This window comes from Microcaecilia unicolor, chromosome 5 (assembly GCF_901765095.1).
Source record: "Microcaecilia unicolor chromosome 5, aMicUni1.1, whole genome shotgun sequence".
NCBI lineage: Eukaryota > Metazoa > Chordata > Amphibia > Gymnophiona > Siphonopidae > Microcaecilia > Microcaecilia unicolor.
In genome coordinates, this window is record NC_044035.1 from 266,908,924 (window position 1) to 266,926,200 (window position 17,277).

A 17,277-nucleotide genomic window follows, 5' to 3' on the forward strand; every position below is an offset into this window, starting at 1 on the left:
AAAATGGATCCTCAGATAGTAAGCTAGACAACCCTTTGTGTCCAGCTGCACTTCATTCTTCATTGATCCATTCTAATTTTTCTATCATTTTTATCTGTATTTGCATCATTGGTTACTGCAAAATTTCTCTGTCCTGTATTTGTTTGGGTGGGGGATGAGGAAGGTGTTACCAGCTATTTGTATCATTATTTTCCATTGTTTTTCCAAGTTCTTTCAAGGACTTTTAGATCACAAGATTAGAAACAGAGATTGGCTCCTCTAGTCCAATCACAGCCTCAGGAAGCTATGACCAGAGCTCAAGGTCTGAGGGCTAGGCTGAAGCCTGCTGATAAAAAACATCTACCTCACGAGAACTTCCTGTATATCATCAGCAAGCGAGGCATTGGAATTTCAACCTTTAGTTACGAAAGGGTAGTTTTTATTTTTAGCTACTCAGAGCTTCAAAAATAAGGGCAAACATATAAATGCAATTAATGTATGTAGTATACAGATTAGGTATACTTGTATATTAAGGGAAGTAAACGAACAATAATCCACTTTTAGAAACCAAACTGTATAGGGTTTGACCACAGTGACAGTCTCCAAGAAGATGCTAGATCATTGTCATCCTACCTGGAATATGCAGTGTAGATAAGGATGTTGCTATTGATTGTTATGTTGGTGATGGTGTGGATGTGCTGTATGTGAGTCAGTGTCTATTCAGGGGAAATATTTCATTGACTTTTGTCTTTCTCTTTTTAATATTATTGAATTTGTTTTATTTTAGCATGCATTATTTTGTTGTAAAAAGCATCATTTAGTACATGCTAAAATTCAACAAAATGAACATTTTACATCCTTGCAGCATATAACATGGAATGTATGCAGAAGCAATGCTAATGGAAAAGGTTAATATTGCTGGAACTTTGCCCATTGGTTAATGTCTGGTTTGCCACATAACACTTTCACTAGGTACTCCAAGAAAAATCTGAAAATGTCACGGTCATTTATGGTAATAAAACAAATGCATGAATTTAGCTAATTGTTGACTTGGCAAACCATTTCATTAGTATGTGTTAATGCAATGTACAGCAACCATTTTGCTACCTTGCAGTTTTCAAGTTTTCTGTACATGACTCGGACAGCAAATGCGCTCATGGAGTTTGGAACAAAACCTAGCTGTACAATATCATCTCAACTTTTTTGGCAGTACTAGCTAGCTCTGTTTTTTCAGTACATGTTGATCCAACTTTGGTTTTACCCCATGGCATGCATAAACTTGTAGTCTTTTTTGTTTTTAAGAGAAAAAGCACTGGGGTTATCGGGAACAAGAAGTCTCAGCATGCAGTGGGGTAAAATCAGGCTGAATCAGCCAGTCTGTTGGCAAACTTGTTCTCTCTTGCAATTCTTTTTATACTTTTTTATTTATGGTTCATTTCATATTGATGTTAACTGTTATTCTTTTTTCCCTTTCTCCAAAGATAATTCATATTTATGGAATCACATGGTGCACAGTTTTTTATTCTTTCCAACCCAGTGGAATATTGGGGAAAAATTGTACATAAGGAACTAAGAGTGTCTATCTTTTTGAGACAAACACATCTCCAAAAATGTAATGGAACAGAACCAAATTTACACACACACACACACGCACGCAGAGGTTCTACCAAACCTCTATTCCTTCTTAGTGTTTCAAACATGCATTTAATTTTCTTTGTTGTAAACTCTAGCTTTCTTAAAGTTGCTATGTATAGTGATACCTAGTGAATCAAGTCGTTATTGCTTGCTGTGTTTGCTGCTTTCTAGTGATGGCAACACCTATTGCCTTGGGACAGTGGCACCCTGTGATTAAACTTTGAAAACTGTTTAGTGACATCTAATAGTTAGATATGTGATAACACTTGGCTTAATTGTTATTATTCATTTCAACCCAACAAACTATTTCAGTACAACTCAATTCAAGCCATCCCACTCTCTTCCCTCCAAGTCAGAGAGACTAAACAGACACAGACGGACAAAGAGAGAGACACATACACACTGGAAAGAATGGTAGTAACTACTGGAGATGGGCATTTTGTACCAAGTTATTTCAAATGATTTAGAGGTGAATGTATTATACAATTATAATTGCAGTTGTATATCTAGTACATATAGAGCAGGACAGACTGGATATTCTTGTGTTTTTAGATGTATCCTCAGTTTTTGATCTTATTGATCAGAAATACTACTGACGAGACTACACAATCTCAGTGTTCAGGCAGTGTGCAATAAATGAAGACTGCTTTTTTATTGTCTCTTGGGGATCCAGTACTTCCCAATTAATCCCTATGACATCTGGGGTGCCCCACGGCTCTACACCAGCTCCTGTTTTGTTCAATATCTCTGTGTCACCACTGGCAACCCTAATTGAAGAGCATGGAATAAGTGTCTACTACTGTGCTGACAATATTATTAGCATACGTAGATGTCTGACAGATATGTTACAGCTTAATTTCCATGTTAATGCTGTACTTACTGATTGGCCATTCTCCCAGAACCTGAAACTGAATCCTGATAAATCTGAATGTCTCTGGATTTCACAAATGCCTGTTTCTCTCTCTCTCTCTTTCTTTCTTCTTCTATCCATGGTGTCCCTATCTTACTGAAAGAACATTTGCCACCATTTGTCATTCTCTCCACCATATTTGTAAGGCAGAGAGGTGGTCCTTTGTTTTCTCATTGTATGGCTTGAGAAATCAATCTTTGACTCCAGTGACAACTTTACTGTCATGTACACCTTGATCCTACAAAAATTTGACTGTAAGAATGTATCTGATGACATTCGTCTCTAATATAATCCTTTGGGGTCAATGCAGAAAGCCACATGGTAGAGCCACATGCCATTGGCTGAGCATGCAGATTCTATTGTGAAATTAGTGAGAAAATAAACCGTGGCAGTGCAGTAAGCTAATGATATGAAAATTTCAAGCACTCAGACCTTGTGCACTAATTGGAGGAAGTCTGCCAGACGCATGCATACAAATATTCTGCAGTGAGACTGTCCTTACTCTGTGCCTGTCCAAAGAAAAAGAAAGTGTGAGTACACAGTCTGTGCATGAGCCGAAATGTTGCTTGACGCATAAATATTAGCCTCACAAAAGTTTCTTGCATATAACATTTTTTTTGTGAGGCTAATATTTATGTGTAGGACAACATTCTGGTTCATGCGCAGATGTGAGCTCACACTTTTGTTTATGTTCAGAAATGCATCCAGACCTGTGATCTGCCGTTCTCACTTGTTCTGGTTAGGAAAAAAAAGACAAAATTGGCAATTTTATCCCCAAAACTGGCATTAAATCTTCTCAACCAACCCTTCTCTGCTGGCTCAGACTTGGTAGTAAATTTCTCACTTTGTGCATGCGTTAAAGGCCACTGTTTATATTTGGTGCATTCCAGAGGAATACCTAATGGCCTCGTGGTATACCATTCATTGTAATATAGTGTGTGCCCATGTGTATTGCATGGGTTAATTTCTTCACTGATTCCTTTTGCCCTTTCTACATTGTGCCCAGTAATATTTGCACACACCTCAAGATAATCACATGCTTCTGCTCATGGTAGAGTTTTGGGTTGGAAGGAATAAAAATGGTTCAAAATGGAACCAAGAGACACAAAACGAAAGTGGTATAAAAACAGAATTTGCTATTTTGAACAATATGGCATTGCTGACTTAGCCACAGTGTATTGGATAGCTTGGTACCAAAATGAGTTTGGCTACAACTTCTACATGATCCAAAGTAACTTGGAATCTGGGGGCTTCTGTTATGAGTTAATGCCTTGGGCAAGAACAAGGAGATAAATATAGTGTTAAAAATGCATGAAACTAAGTTTAGAGTCTGATTTTCTTACTATGATGGAAAGGTAAATGAGGTAGCATTGGTCTCAATATTCAAAATAACTAAGCAGGCATTCAGTGATGCAGGCAGTAAATAGCAGGTACAAGCCTGGAACTGCTAAACTTAAGGAAAGCTTTGACAACTTAGCTTTCCACCTGCATGCTGCAGTCAGGCTTCAGTAGGACCTAAAATTCTTCAAAGCTTTTATATTACCCTGTGCAGGGACAGCCTGGTGAACTGGTGGTGCTGCCAGGCAGAGGGACTCCTGTTTGATTACTAGATAATGTCTTTAGGTCCTGGGCCAGCCAAGACTGGCAGTGCTACAGAGGCAATAATCATAGCCCCTCCCAAACCCTATGAGGGAAGGGGGATGTCCCAGTCATTGTACGATAGTGGCACCTAGTGGCAAAATTTAAAATCCATTACTGCAGCTTTTGAGAAGGAGCCCTAGGGCATGGTAACTGAATTGGGACTGGGCGAGAATACAGATGGGATACAGTTGAGAATAAAAGCTCATGGCATTGGATTTCAGCTCTGCTTTCAGTTGCACTAGGAGCCCATGGAGGAAACAAAACTACATCTGGACCCAGACAATAAAATTACTCCCTCTTAGCCCTACACAGTAGCACAACCATAAAGTAAAATGTCAGTTCCAAGGCCCAAACATCAAGAAAGCATCCACTGTCTAGGACGGGGGGGGGGGGGGGGGGGGGTCAGCAACCTTTTTAGGCATTGTGTCAAAAACCAATAAGAAAAGTCCTGTTGGTCTTGAGTATATGGGGAGTGGGAGGCAAGGCAGATGGGTGATATGAGTCTCTCTTTGATTTTAACATTAGTCTTTCAACTATCCATCAAGTCGTACAAAATATAAGCACCACAAGTCTTTTGAAAACTTTGAGGCCAGAGCTCCGCTTGTGTTGTATATTATGAAATCAGCATGTACACAGTGAAAATTGCTAGGTGATGTAGGCTAGAATGGCTTCACATTTATATCCTGCTGAGGGTTACCAACCATCACAGTAGGGTGTACTGAAGAAAGGTGCAATATTCTCCCCCTTTGGATATTGAACCTTTAAAACTGCTTGTCATCTGTACAGCAGGCAAAATCCTAAATTTGTGCAGTGTTAGAGGAATGGTGCATAGCTGTCAATTATAGCCTCAAAATCTCTTACAAGGGCGCCATAAAGCATACTAATTTTAGTGTACATTTTTACTCTCATTTTAATGCACAGCTTTAAACCCTAAGATAACTGAGAATTTAGTAGGGATTTTAGCACTCAAAAATTTGTGTTAAAAAACATAAGTAAAAGTGACCTTTAAGATTAATGTATTTCCATGCGAGTCCCGTATTAATGAAGGGATTATCTATCACAGATGCAGATAGGTCCATTAAAGTCCAAAGTACTTTTAACATTCATTTTTTGTAACACCTAAAATTTAGTCCATGGGATGGAGGTGGCCATTTTAGTCTATTGTTGTACCAAGCATGGCAATGTCCAACTGCTTCTCTATCTGCCAGCAAAACTTATGAGCATTTTCCCCTTTACATGCATATCATATCTAGGTTATTGAAGAATTAGAGTAGCAGAGGATAGAAGAGAAAGGGATGAGAAAGACAGAGCCATTGAAGAAAGAAGTTTGCAAGAGGTCAGGGCTGCCCAGGCTTGAGCCAACATCAAAAGGGCACTCAGTAAGCATATATTTCATCTGCTAGAGTTACCAAAGATGAATGTTGTCTATAGGTACAGACTGAACTACAGGGCAATTTTTGCTTTATATGAAGGCATTTGGAACAATATCAGGCTCATTTTTGAAAGAGGACCCCCATCTTTCGACACAAATCGGAAGATGGGCGTTCTTCTCACAGGGTCATCCAAATCGGTATAATCGAAAGCTGATTTTGGACGTCCCCAACTGCTTTCCGTCACAGGGATGGCCAAAGTTCAAGGGGGCATATCGGAGGCGTAGCGAAGGCGGGACTTGGGCATGCCTAACACATGGACGTACTCGACCCATAATGGAAAAAAAGGGCATCCCTGATGAGCACTTGGACAACTTTACCTGGTCCTGTTTTTCTTATGACCAAGGCACAAAAATGTGGCCAAAATGACCAGATGACCACCGGAGAGAATCGGGGATGACCTCCCCTTACTCCCCCAGTACTCACTAACCCCCTCCCACCCTCAAAAAACATCCTTAAAAATATTTTTTGCCAGCTTCAGATGTCATACTCAGGTCCATCACAGCAGTATGCAGGTCCCTGGAGCAGTTTTAGTGGGTGCAGTGCACTTCAGGCAGGTGGACCCAGGCCCATCCCCCTCCCTACCTGTTACATTTGTGAGGAAACAGCGAGCCCTCCAAAACCCACCAGAAACCCACTGTACCCACATCTAGGCGCCCCCTTCACCCATAAGGGATTTGGTAGTGGTGTAAAGTTGGGGGGATTGGGTTTTAGGGGGGTTTGGGGGGCTCAGCAGACAAGGTAAGGGAGCTATGTTCCTGGGAGCATTTTATGAAGTCCACTGCAGTGCCCCCTAGGGTGCCCGATTGGTGTCCTGGCATGTCAGGGGGACCAGTGCACTAGAAATGCTGGCTCCTCCCACGACCAAAGGGCTTGCATTTGCATCCCTTTCCTAATAATTCCTAGCATCCTGTTTGCTTTTTTGGCTGCCACCACCCGCTGGGCAGAAGATTTCAGCATATTGTCTACAAGGACATCTAGAACTTTTTCTTGAATGCTGTCTCCTAAGGTGGACCCAAGCATCAGGTAACTATGATTTAGATTATTCTTCCCAATGTGCATCACTTTGCATTTGTCCACATTAAATTTTATCTGCCATTTGGATGCCCAGTCGTCGAGTTTCCTAAGGTCTTCCAGCAATTGTTTACAATCCACATGTGTTTTGACAACTTTAAATAGTTGTGTGTCATCTGCAAATGTAATCACCTTGTCATTCCACTGTCCAGATCATTTATATATAAGTTAAATAACACTGGTCCCAGTACAGATGCCTGTGGCATTCCACTTTTCACCCTCCTCCATTGAGAAAAATGGCCATTTAACCCTACCTTCTGTTTTCTGTCCAATAACCAGTTCCTAATCCACAGAAGGACATTGCCTCCTATCCCATGACTTTTTTAATTTTCTGAGGAGTCTCTCATAAGGAACTTTGTCAAAGGTTTTCTGAAAATCTAGATACACTACAACTGTCTCACCTTTATCCACATGTTTATTCAAAGAAATGAAGCAAATTGGTGAGGCAAGACTTCTCTTGGCTGAACCCATGCTGACGCTGTCCCATTAAGCCATGTTTGTCTACGTGTTCTGTAATTTTATGCATTATAATAGTTTCCACTATTTTGCCCAGCACTGAAGTCAGGCTTACTGATCTGTAATTTCCTGGCTCATCTCTGGAACTCTTTTTAAAAGTGGGGGAAATGTCCTGAGGTTTGGTGAAGTGATTAATCTGCACTGACTAATATGCAGTTTTGCTTCTTTATCAGGTGAAGAACATGAGTTCAATCAGCAATGAACTTTCACATAAACTGGTGGGCCTCTTGCTTCATACCTCTTCTCACTCTTTGCATTTCCATTTGTAAGCCCTGCTATCTTTCTGTCACACTGCAGTTCTGGAGCTCCTGCCTGGTCAACAGTTCTGCTGCCAGGTGTTCTCCCAGGTCTTTGCAGTTGGGACATGGTAGTGTACTGGCACAAACAGTTTCAGGATTTGAACCCCCCACCCCCAACCACCACCTCAGTGCGTGCAATTGGTGATATGCCATGACATCAAAACTAAGGTTGATCCAGGAAAAGTAGAGGTGAAGCACCTGGCATTCTCTTGACTCGGGTCTCTCCAGACTGAAAACTAGCCATTTCATGGCTGTCAGCAGGATGGACAGCAGGTTCCATGGAAGTTGAATCCTGGAGCAATGGCCCCTCAATGGAAGACCAGGGTCTCTTCTGTCATGCCTACTGTGGCTGATTGAATTCTTGTTGTTCACCTGCATAAAGAAGCAAAACATGGATATTAGTCAGTGCAGACTGATAACTTCACCAACCTTCAGGACATTTTCCCATTTTAATAAGCACTAACATTTATTTATTTATTTAAGAACATTTATAACCTGCCTACAGTATCTCAGAATCTAGAGGGGCAGTTCTGTAACTGGGTGCCTCCATTTAGGTGCCCTGAGGTCACAAGGTGAGACCCTGTTCTATGATGGCTCCTGGGCACCCAGATTCTGTTATACTTAAAAAAAAACTGGTGCAACCTATCTGGCATGCCTTACATTTATACACCTTTTTTAACTTCTTAACTTCTTTCTTTCTAATATTTATAGTCAGCACTATCTTACGATTCTAGGCGGGTTACAAAATAAACATAAATAATGAAATGAAACAATACAAAACACATGACAAAGATATTAAGAGGGGCATTTTCGATATGATGTCTAAATCTGATTTTGGATGTTTTGCTGAAAATGACCAAAAATCAAGTCGTGAACGTGGAGGGGCATAATCGAACGGGGCACCCAAGTTTTCCTGGGCCGTCCTCGCAGGATGGCTCTGTGAAGGGGCAGGGAAACCCGTATTATCGAAACAAGATGGGCGTCCATCTTTCATTTCGATAATATGGTTGGGGACACCCAAATCTCAACATTTAGGTCAACCTTAGAGATAGTTGACCTAGATGTGAGATGGGCGACCTTAGAGATGGTCGTCCTCGATTTTCGGTGATAATGGAACCTGAGGACGCCCATCTCAGAAACGACCAAATCCAAGCCATTTGGTTGTGGGAGGAGCCAGCATTCATAGTGCACTGGTCCCCCTCACATGCCAGGACACCAACCGGGGACGCTACGGGGCACTGCAGTGGACTTCAGAAATTGCTCCCAGATGCATAGCTCCCTTACCTTGGGTGCTGAGCCCCCCAACACCCCCTCAAAACCCACTCCCCACAACTATACACCACTACCATAGCCCTAAGGGGTGAAGGGGGGCACCTACATGTGGGTACAGTGGGTTTCTGGTGGGTTTTGGAGGGCTCATATTTACCACCACAAGTGTAACAGGTGGGGGGGGGGGGGAATGGGCCTGGGTCCGCCTGCCTGAAGTGCACTGCACCCACTAAAACTGATCCAGGGACCTGTATACTGCTGCAATGGACCTGAGTATGACATTTGAGGCTGGCAAAAAATATCTTACAAGTTTTTTTAAGGGTGGGAGGGGGTTAGTGACCACTGGGGAAGTAAGGGGAGGTCATCCCAGATTCCCTCTGGTGGTCATCTGGTCAGTTCAGGCACCTTTTTGAGGCTTGTCGCAATAAAAAAAATGGACCAAGTAAAGTCGGCCAAATGCTCGTCAGGGACACCCTTCTTTTTTCCATTTTCGGCCGAAGACGTCTATGTGTTAAGCACACCCCAGTCCTGCTTTCACTATGCTTCTGACACGCCTCCGTGAACTTTGGTCGTCCCCACGATGGAAAGCAGTTGAAGACGCCCAAAATTGGCTTTCGATTATGCTGATTTGGGTGACCCTGAGAGAAGGACGCCCATCTCCCGATTTGTGTCGAAAGATGGGCGCCCTTCTCTTTTGAAAATAAACCTGATAGTGATTTTCGATCCAGAAAATCGTCTTATCTTTTTGTTTCTAAAAGGCCATTTGCTAGATGTTTTTGTGCTATTTCATACCATAAACATTTATGTGCCTGTTTTGACTCATTGATATTTTAGAAGTTTATGTTTCTATGTGCTAGCCAGTTCAAAAATAACCAGTTATTCAAAAGTGAAGCCCAGACAGTGCCTGGCTTTCAGTATCTGGGAATAACTCCCTCAGTGGTGAGCAAAATGCTCACCACTGCTAGCTGAATATTGACCCACATATTTTTAGTACAGTTCAAACATTTAAAAAGTGCTATTATCTGGACATCTATCTGTCATGGGAGCTGTCCAGACCAGGATACTCAGCAGTAATCAAATGTACTTTAATAGACCCCCAAAGCTTTCTGGTAATTCTTGAATTTATTTTTTAAGAGTTGTGCTCTGAATATTGGATTAGCTTCACTCACTCCTGTTTACTAAGCCGCACTGTAGGTGCACTATCGTTGTTAGCGCCTGCTAAAAATTAGCACGTACTAATGCTAGAGAGACCCATAGGAGTATATGGGTGTCTCTAACATTAGCGCACACTCAGACCCCCTTTTACTAAGGCGCGCTCATGTTTTTAACTTGCGCTAAAATTGGGTGCGCGTTAAATGTTAGAGACGCCAATGCATTCCTATGGGCCTTTCTAAGGTTTAGCATGTGCCCAATTATAGCACGCACTAAAAATGTGAGAAAGTCTTAGTAAAAGACCCCCCTAAATTTTAGCATGCCTTAGTAAACAGGGCCCTTGGTCTTATCAAATCATTGTAAACTCCACATCTGTAGGCAAAGGATAATATAATGTACTGAATCAAAACCTGAGCTGAAGCAATTCTGCAAACTCAAGTTAAAATAAACTAAATTATAGGTAATTGTCTGTAGAGGGAATCAACATTTCAACTCATGTTGTAATTATATCTGTGAAAGAGGCCCTGTGTATATCAAATTAAATTATAGTGTTCAAAGCTTGAAGCTATTACCAATGGGAAATTAAACCAGTTTTTTGGAAAAAGCAATATAAAAATTGAGAAAAGAAATTCAAGAAAAAGGTCATGGATCTGTAGAAGTCATTATTACTGTGTATCAGACTTACAGGTAGATAAATATTTTCTAATGAGTTTTGCAAAGTGACTTTCAGATTGTTTTCATTTTTTAAAAATGAACCAATAACTCAAGCAAAAGTCCATTTTCCATATCATAATTAAGAAACCAGATAATCAATTCTGGTTGACTTCTATCCAGAACATGCCAGAGAAATCTTTATATGTGAAAAGGTATATAATTGCTTTTCAGTTTTGGTTTCCATGTCAGAATTCTGCTCCACAGGTTTCCTTGGGATGTTTGGAAGGCAGTTAACAGGCCCCTGAGGAAGAAAGAGCCTTGGCCATTACACACTGGTGACACCTACTACTACTAATCTTTTCTATAGTACTACCAGATGTACGCAATGCTGTACACATTATGGGATCCTTTTACTAAGCTGTGGAAAAAGGGGGCTGTGCTAGCATCTTTTACCGCAGCAGGTAAAAGGTTGCCTTTTTTTCTCAAAAAGAACTGGCCGTGCGGTAAATGAGCCACTTGCCGCATGGCCATTTTGGAGGGGAACACTTACCGCCATCCATTGAGCTAATGGTAAGGGCCCCCACGCTAACCCTGCATGCTGGGAGTGGGAACTACCACCAGGCTTCTGCTGTAGTTCTGGATTGGCACATGGCAAGACTGTTTCCACGTGCCAACCCTTTAGTAAAAGGCCCCTATATGCAGGTATTTTCTCGGTCCCTAGTTGGCTCACAATCTAAGGGGTCCTTTTATAAGCCATGGTAAAAAGTGGCCTGCGGTAGTGTGGACGCATGTTTTTTTTTGTGCGCGTGTTGGGCCATTTTTTTACTGAGGCTGGGAAAAAAAGGCTTGTTTAAAAATGGAGACAGTAAATGGCCATGTACTAAAAGTAAAAGTAGTGTATGGCTATTTACTGCCTGAGCCCTTAACGCCACCCATCGACCTAACAGTAAGGGCTCATGCGCTACACGCACGGTGATCATGTGGCCGCATTGCTGATTACTGCCAGGAACGCCCCTGCGGTAGAAAATATAAAAATATTTTCTACCACAGGAAACAGCACATGCCAACTTCAAAATTACTGCCAGGTGGGTGCGCTAACCGGCCGATAGTGTCGATTTGGCTCATGCTACACATGCGGTAGCCCTACCGCAACTTTGTAAAAGGGCCCCTAAGTTTTTGCACCTGGGGCAATGGAGAATTAAGGGGCCCTTTTACTAAGCCGCGTAGGCGCCTATGCACACCTAACGTGCGCCAAATTGGAGTAACCGCCCAGTTACCACATGGCCCTTGCGGTAATTTCAATTTTGGCACACATCCGCTAGGTGCGTCTGAAAAATATTTTTTTATTTTTTGACGCGCGGCAGCTATGCACGTCAAGTGGAATTTGATGTGCATAGACCATTACCGCCTGGTTACCGCGTGAGACCTTACTGCTAGGTCAATGGCTTGCAGTAAGGTCTCAGACCCAAAATGAACGTGCGGCAATTTTCATTTTGCCGCACATCCATTTTCGGCAAAAAAAAAGCATCTTTTGTAGGTGCACTAAAAAATAATTCTGAATGCGCCCAAAACACGCATCTACACTACCGCAGGCCATTTTTCAGCGCACCTTAGTAAAAGGACCCCCAAGTGACTTGCCCAGGTTCATGAGGAGTTGTAGTGGTAACTGAACTCAGTTCCTCAAGATCTCAATCTGCTCCAGTAACCATTAGGCTCGTACTTCCACACCTACTGGCTAGGCTGAGGGCACATATTTACATGGCTCTTAAGGGAGCTGCAGATTGTGGCCTTAGCCAAGGGCTGTTCTTGGAATACTTGGGTTAGATTGTACGAGAGAGGAATATAAAAATGTGGAAAACCCATGGGTAGTTGTGAAGGAAGGTTTATGGACCATAGGCTCAATTCAGCTCTAATTGAGCGGGAAGCCTAAAGGAATGGGAGGAAACTGCCAGGCCAAAATAATAACAATACTAATGATGTACATTAAAAAAAAATGGGGTCTTTTTACAAAGCTGTGGCAAAGTGGCTGTAGTGTGCCTTTACATGGGTCTCTCCTATTTGCTAAGGCAATTTTTACTCCAGGGGTAAAATGGCCAAAAATCCAATTTTTCCATTGATGGCCACATGCTAATTTTCCCATTAGCATGTGGCCATCTGTGCCTGAACCCCTACTACCAAGTACTTTGTAGGAGGTAGGAACTCATGCACTAAACCTATTCTAATTGGTTAGCACACAGCAAACTCTTTCCAAAAACACTAGGACTAGGGGGCATGCGATGAAGCTACAAAGTAGTAAATTTAAAATGAATCAGAGAAAATGTTTCTTCACTCAATGTGTAATTAAACTCTGGAATTTATTGTCAGAGAATGTGGTAAAGGCAGTTAGCTTAGCGGGGTTTTAAAAAGGTCTGGACAGCTTCCTAAAGGAAAAGTCCATAGCCCATTATTAAATTGACTTGGGAAAAGCCACTGCTTATTTCTGGCATAAGCAGCATAACATGTATTGGACTTTTTCGGGATCTTGCCAGGTATCTGTGACCTGGATTGGACACTGTTGGTCTGTCCCAGTGTGGCAATACTTATGTACTTAATGCTGACACACTAACTGATTTGCATAGATGCACCCCCTCTCTGCCCTAGAGAATATGTGCATACATGTAAAAATTACCACGGGATGCCTCAATGCCATTTTAAGCTGCAGTAAGCACCCATTAGTGTTTACCACAGCCAGGGCCGCCGAGAGGGGGGGGACAGGGGGGACAAAAGTCCCGGGGCCCAGCGCCGCCGCCGCCTGGCCCGCCCTCCGTCACTCCCAGAACTAACCTTAAGCCTCCTTTCACTTCGCAGCAAGCAGCAGCAGGTCAGGCCACGCCTTCCTTCCATGTCCCACCCACGCCTGACGTAACGTCCGCGAGGGCGGGGCACGAAAGAAGGAGAGGTCTGCCCTGCCGCTGCTTGCTGCAAAGTGAAAGGAAGCTTAAGCGGGTGGAGGGGGGCCCAGTGACCTCAGGTGGGTGGGCGGCGGGGGGGGGCCTGGCGATCTCGGGTGGGCGGCGACCTCGGGTGGGGGGGCCCAGCTCCGGCCTTGTCCCAGGCCCAGCTCCGGCTCTCGGCAGCCCTGAGCACAGCTTTGTAAAATAGCCCTTATATGTTTACTTTTGGTCAGAAACATCACTAACTGAGCTCTGATGCCCCTGGTTTTCACTTGTTTCCTTATTATGTATTTTTAATGCAGTGTGTACAAGAATTTGCCAGTTCCCCTTAACAACATTTCTTCACAGAGTTACCTTAAGAAGCCAGGTCATGTAGTACAGAACATAGAGGGCGTGGCAGTCAGAACAGAGCAGAGAGGGAATGGTTCAGACAGCTAGATAAATCTCCTGAGCACAGTCAAGCCAGGGAAGGGAGACCCAGCAAAAAGAGAAGCAGCTCTACAGCATATGCCTCCACTACATGTGATGCTGTCAGAAGCCTGGCTAAGGTAGGCCAAGCTTTGAGGCCCTTTTACTAAAAATGCATTAACATTTGCACTTAATGTGGTTTAACACGGGATTTTCCTATGCGTTTAACTGCAAATCTAACACAGCATTTTTTAACAATTTTTTATAAACTTTTATTTTGCAGGTCATGCACTAATGTCATTAGCACATGGCAGTGCTTCTGAACCCAGTCCTTGAGGTAAACCTAGTCCCATCATGTTTTCAGGATAACCACAATGAATATGCATGAGACAGATTTGCATGCACTTCCTTCTTGGTATGTAGATCCATCTCATGCATATTCATTGAGGATATCCTGAAAACTTGATGGGATTAGGTGTGCCTCAAGGACTGGGTTGAGAAGCACTGGCATATGCTGTCTACAGTTAAGATGAGAGCACTTACCCCCTCCTATTTAGGAGGTGCTAAATGCTCCTGTGTTAACTCTGCATTAGCCAGTTAGTGTGCTTTAAATACAACCTACTAGCTTGCTAGTATGTCCATGCCCACTCTCCACCCATGCCACGCCTCCTCTCAAAACTATTTTCCAAATTTTCACTAATGCACAGTTTAGCATGCAGAAACAAAACAAATACTGCAAAATGCTTTAATGTATTTATGTGGTAGCCTGTTTTCACACGGTAACTATGTTAAGGGTCCCCAAATCTTGAGTCCTTTGAGAATCCTGTTTCTTGAGGCATGGCTGGAGCCAGGCCAGGAATTGTGTAACCTTGCAGTTAGGTTCTACACACTGTCACCTTGGGGCCTGTCAGAAACAGGCTTAGTTAATTACTAAGTAGTTAAATAAATCTCAGTTGTATTTTTAAGTTCTTCTGCACTGTTTGCTTACCGACTTACTAATAAGTTCTCTTGTGATCTAATATCTTTGGTTCTAGAGCAAGTGATTGGATAAAATATGAAACACTTCTGTGATTGGATGGATAGGAAGGCAGCATTGTGATTGGATAAAATGGGGACATTTCTTTTCTTTTGTGTTATGGCAGAGTTGGTGTTTGCTGTTTATTTAGGAATCAGTTACTGTTTAAATAAGCCAGAATGAATAGTTTAGTAGTTTTATGAGAAACTGAGATTGAAAAGTGATAAACCAGATGAGAAAAATTTTGTAGCGAACTGTAAATTCTGTGTACAATGTGACCTGGCATTATCACTTCAAGCACCAACTTCATCAAGCATTTCAAGGTGCATATTGTAGGCTAGTGATGCACTGATTGTCTGCTTGCTATTGTTTCATTTTCATATAATTTTCCCTTATATGGTGCTTGTTTGGCAGGTTAAAATGTGGGATAAAGAAGTATAAAATCTATTTTATTCTTTTAGGATCTTGCCAGGTACTTGTGACCTGGATTGGCACTGTTGGAAACAGGATACTGGGCTTGATGGACCTTCAGTTTGTCCCAGTATGGCAATGCTTATTTTCTTAAAGAGTCTCTTATGAGGATCTTTATCAAATGTCTTCTGAAATTCCAAATATTCCATGATAATTGACTCACCTATATCCACGTTTGTTTACACCTTTGAAAAAATCTATTAAAATTCATAAGGTGATTCTTGCCTTTCCTAAACCCATGCTCACTTATTCCCATTAATTCCATATGATGATCATTTTTTTTTGTTTTTGTAGTTTTGTCCATTTTGTCCACTACTGAGAGATTTCTTTTCAAAATCTCTTTTGACTTGCCTTATTACTGTTTTTCATCTAACTTACGAAGTCTGCACTTTTAATTAAAAGTTCATCTAATCATACAAATTGATTTATATGCTAGTCCACTTACACAGCCTTCTGATTGCAGTTGCTCTCATAAAATTAGAAACATAATTTTATTATTACATTTTCAGTTTTATTTTTCATACCCGATGTGATCTTAGGCAGGCAAGTCTGTATTCCCTATAGAAACTGTTCTCAAACAGCCAGGAGTAGAAAAACTGGGACTGATTCATCTATTTCTTATCACCTGAACCCAGATGGTCATTCAGTCTAATTGTTCCTGGCAGTGGCCATTTTCTTCTTATGCCTTTTAACATCTTTGTGCCCAAATGAATTATGGGAAAGAATGAGGTATCTTCCTGGAACTTCAGTTTTTAAAAGCCTGTGGAACCTCCAAGTTATTAGTTCCACTTTTTTTTTTACAATATTATAGTTCAGAGACTTTAGAAATCACAATCATTTCTGAATAGCATTAACCAACAAGTGATTTCATGTAATGACTTATGTTGAAAAGAGGTGAGTCATTTTAGAATTCTTTAACTATACCCTAGGTAAATTAGAGCTACAACTTCATTAGCACTATGGGACAAAACCATGACTGAATCAGCCCATCCCTGATGACATGGAGTTCTCTAGTATCCGTTTACAAAAGGGCATAAACATTTCTAAATCTCGTAAATGATTCCTGCCGCCCCCACCGCCCTCTCCTCTCTCCTCAAATTAGTAGCTTGAAGAACACGATAAATCTTGTCTCAGTTTGAGTTGTTTTGGGATTTTGGATGAAAAGATATTAGTTTTGTGGTATTTGGGGGGAGGTGGGGAAAGGTCCTAACCATCAGTGCACAATGTCATTGGTGGTTTTGGATACCTAACAGTTTTGTATAGAAATATATTTCAATTTTTGCCAGATGCCTTTTTCATTTTTGGAAGGCGGAAGAGCAGAGGAGTAAGAACACGGTGAATGCTAAATGTTCATTGTCAGCTTCATCTATTCCAGCACACTAACAAAAAAAAAAAAAAAGCAACAGAGGAAGTCTAAATTAAGCAGTCATTGACGTCTAGAGTTGCATCAGAACGTTTCAGCCTTCCAAGCATTTGTGATGACTCCATAATGTATTCCCCATGGGCAAGAAATACTTCTCAACTTTTTGTGAATGAGTGCAAGTTTTTTTTTCTTTTTTCTTTTCCAACGTTTACAAGAACAGGAAACAGCCCTGATGATATCAGTCCGGGCAGGATCCTTGATTGTTGTTCTTGTTTCAGACATTGCTTCCAACCGTAAGAATAACATGAATACGTCATTCTGTTGACCCTCTACATACCTGGGGAATTTTAAAACCTCAGGAAAATCTCACCCCTCCTCCAAGTAGCCTTAAAAGGACATAGCTCATACTGATGGTGCAATGCAGATTTCCTGCTGTGGAATGCAATTTCATCCTAATGTTAAAATAGCTTTAACTTGACTGTGCCAGTACAGTTTGTACAATGCTATTACATTTTCCACACAAAAATC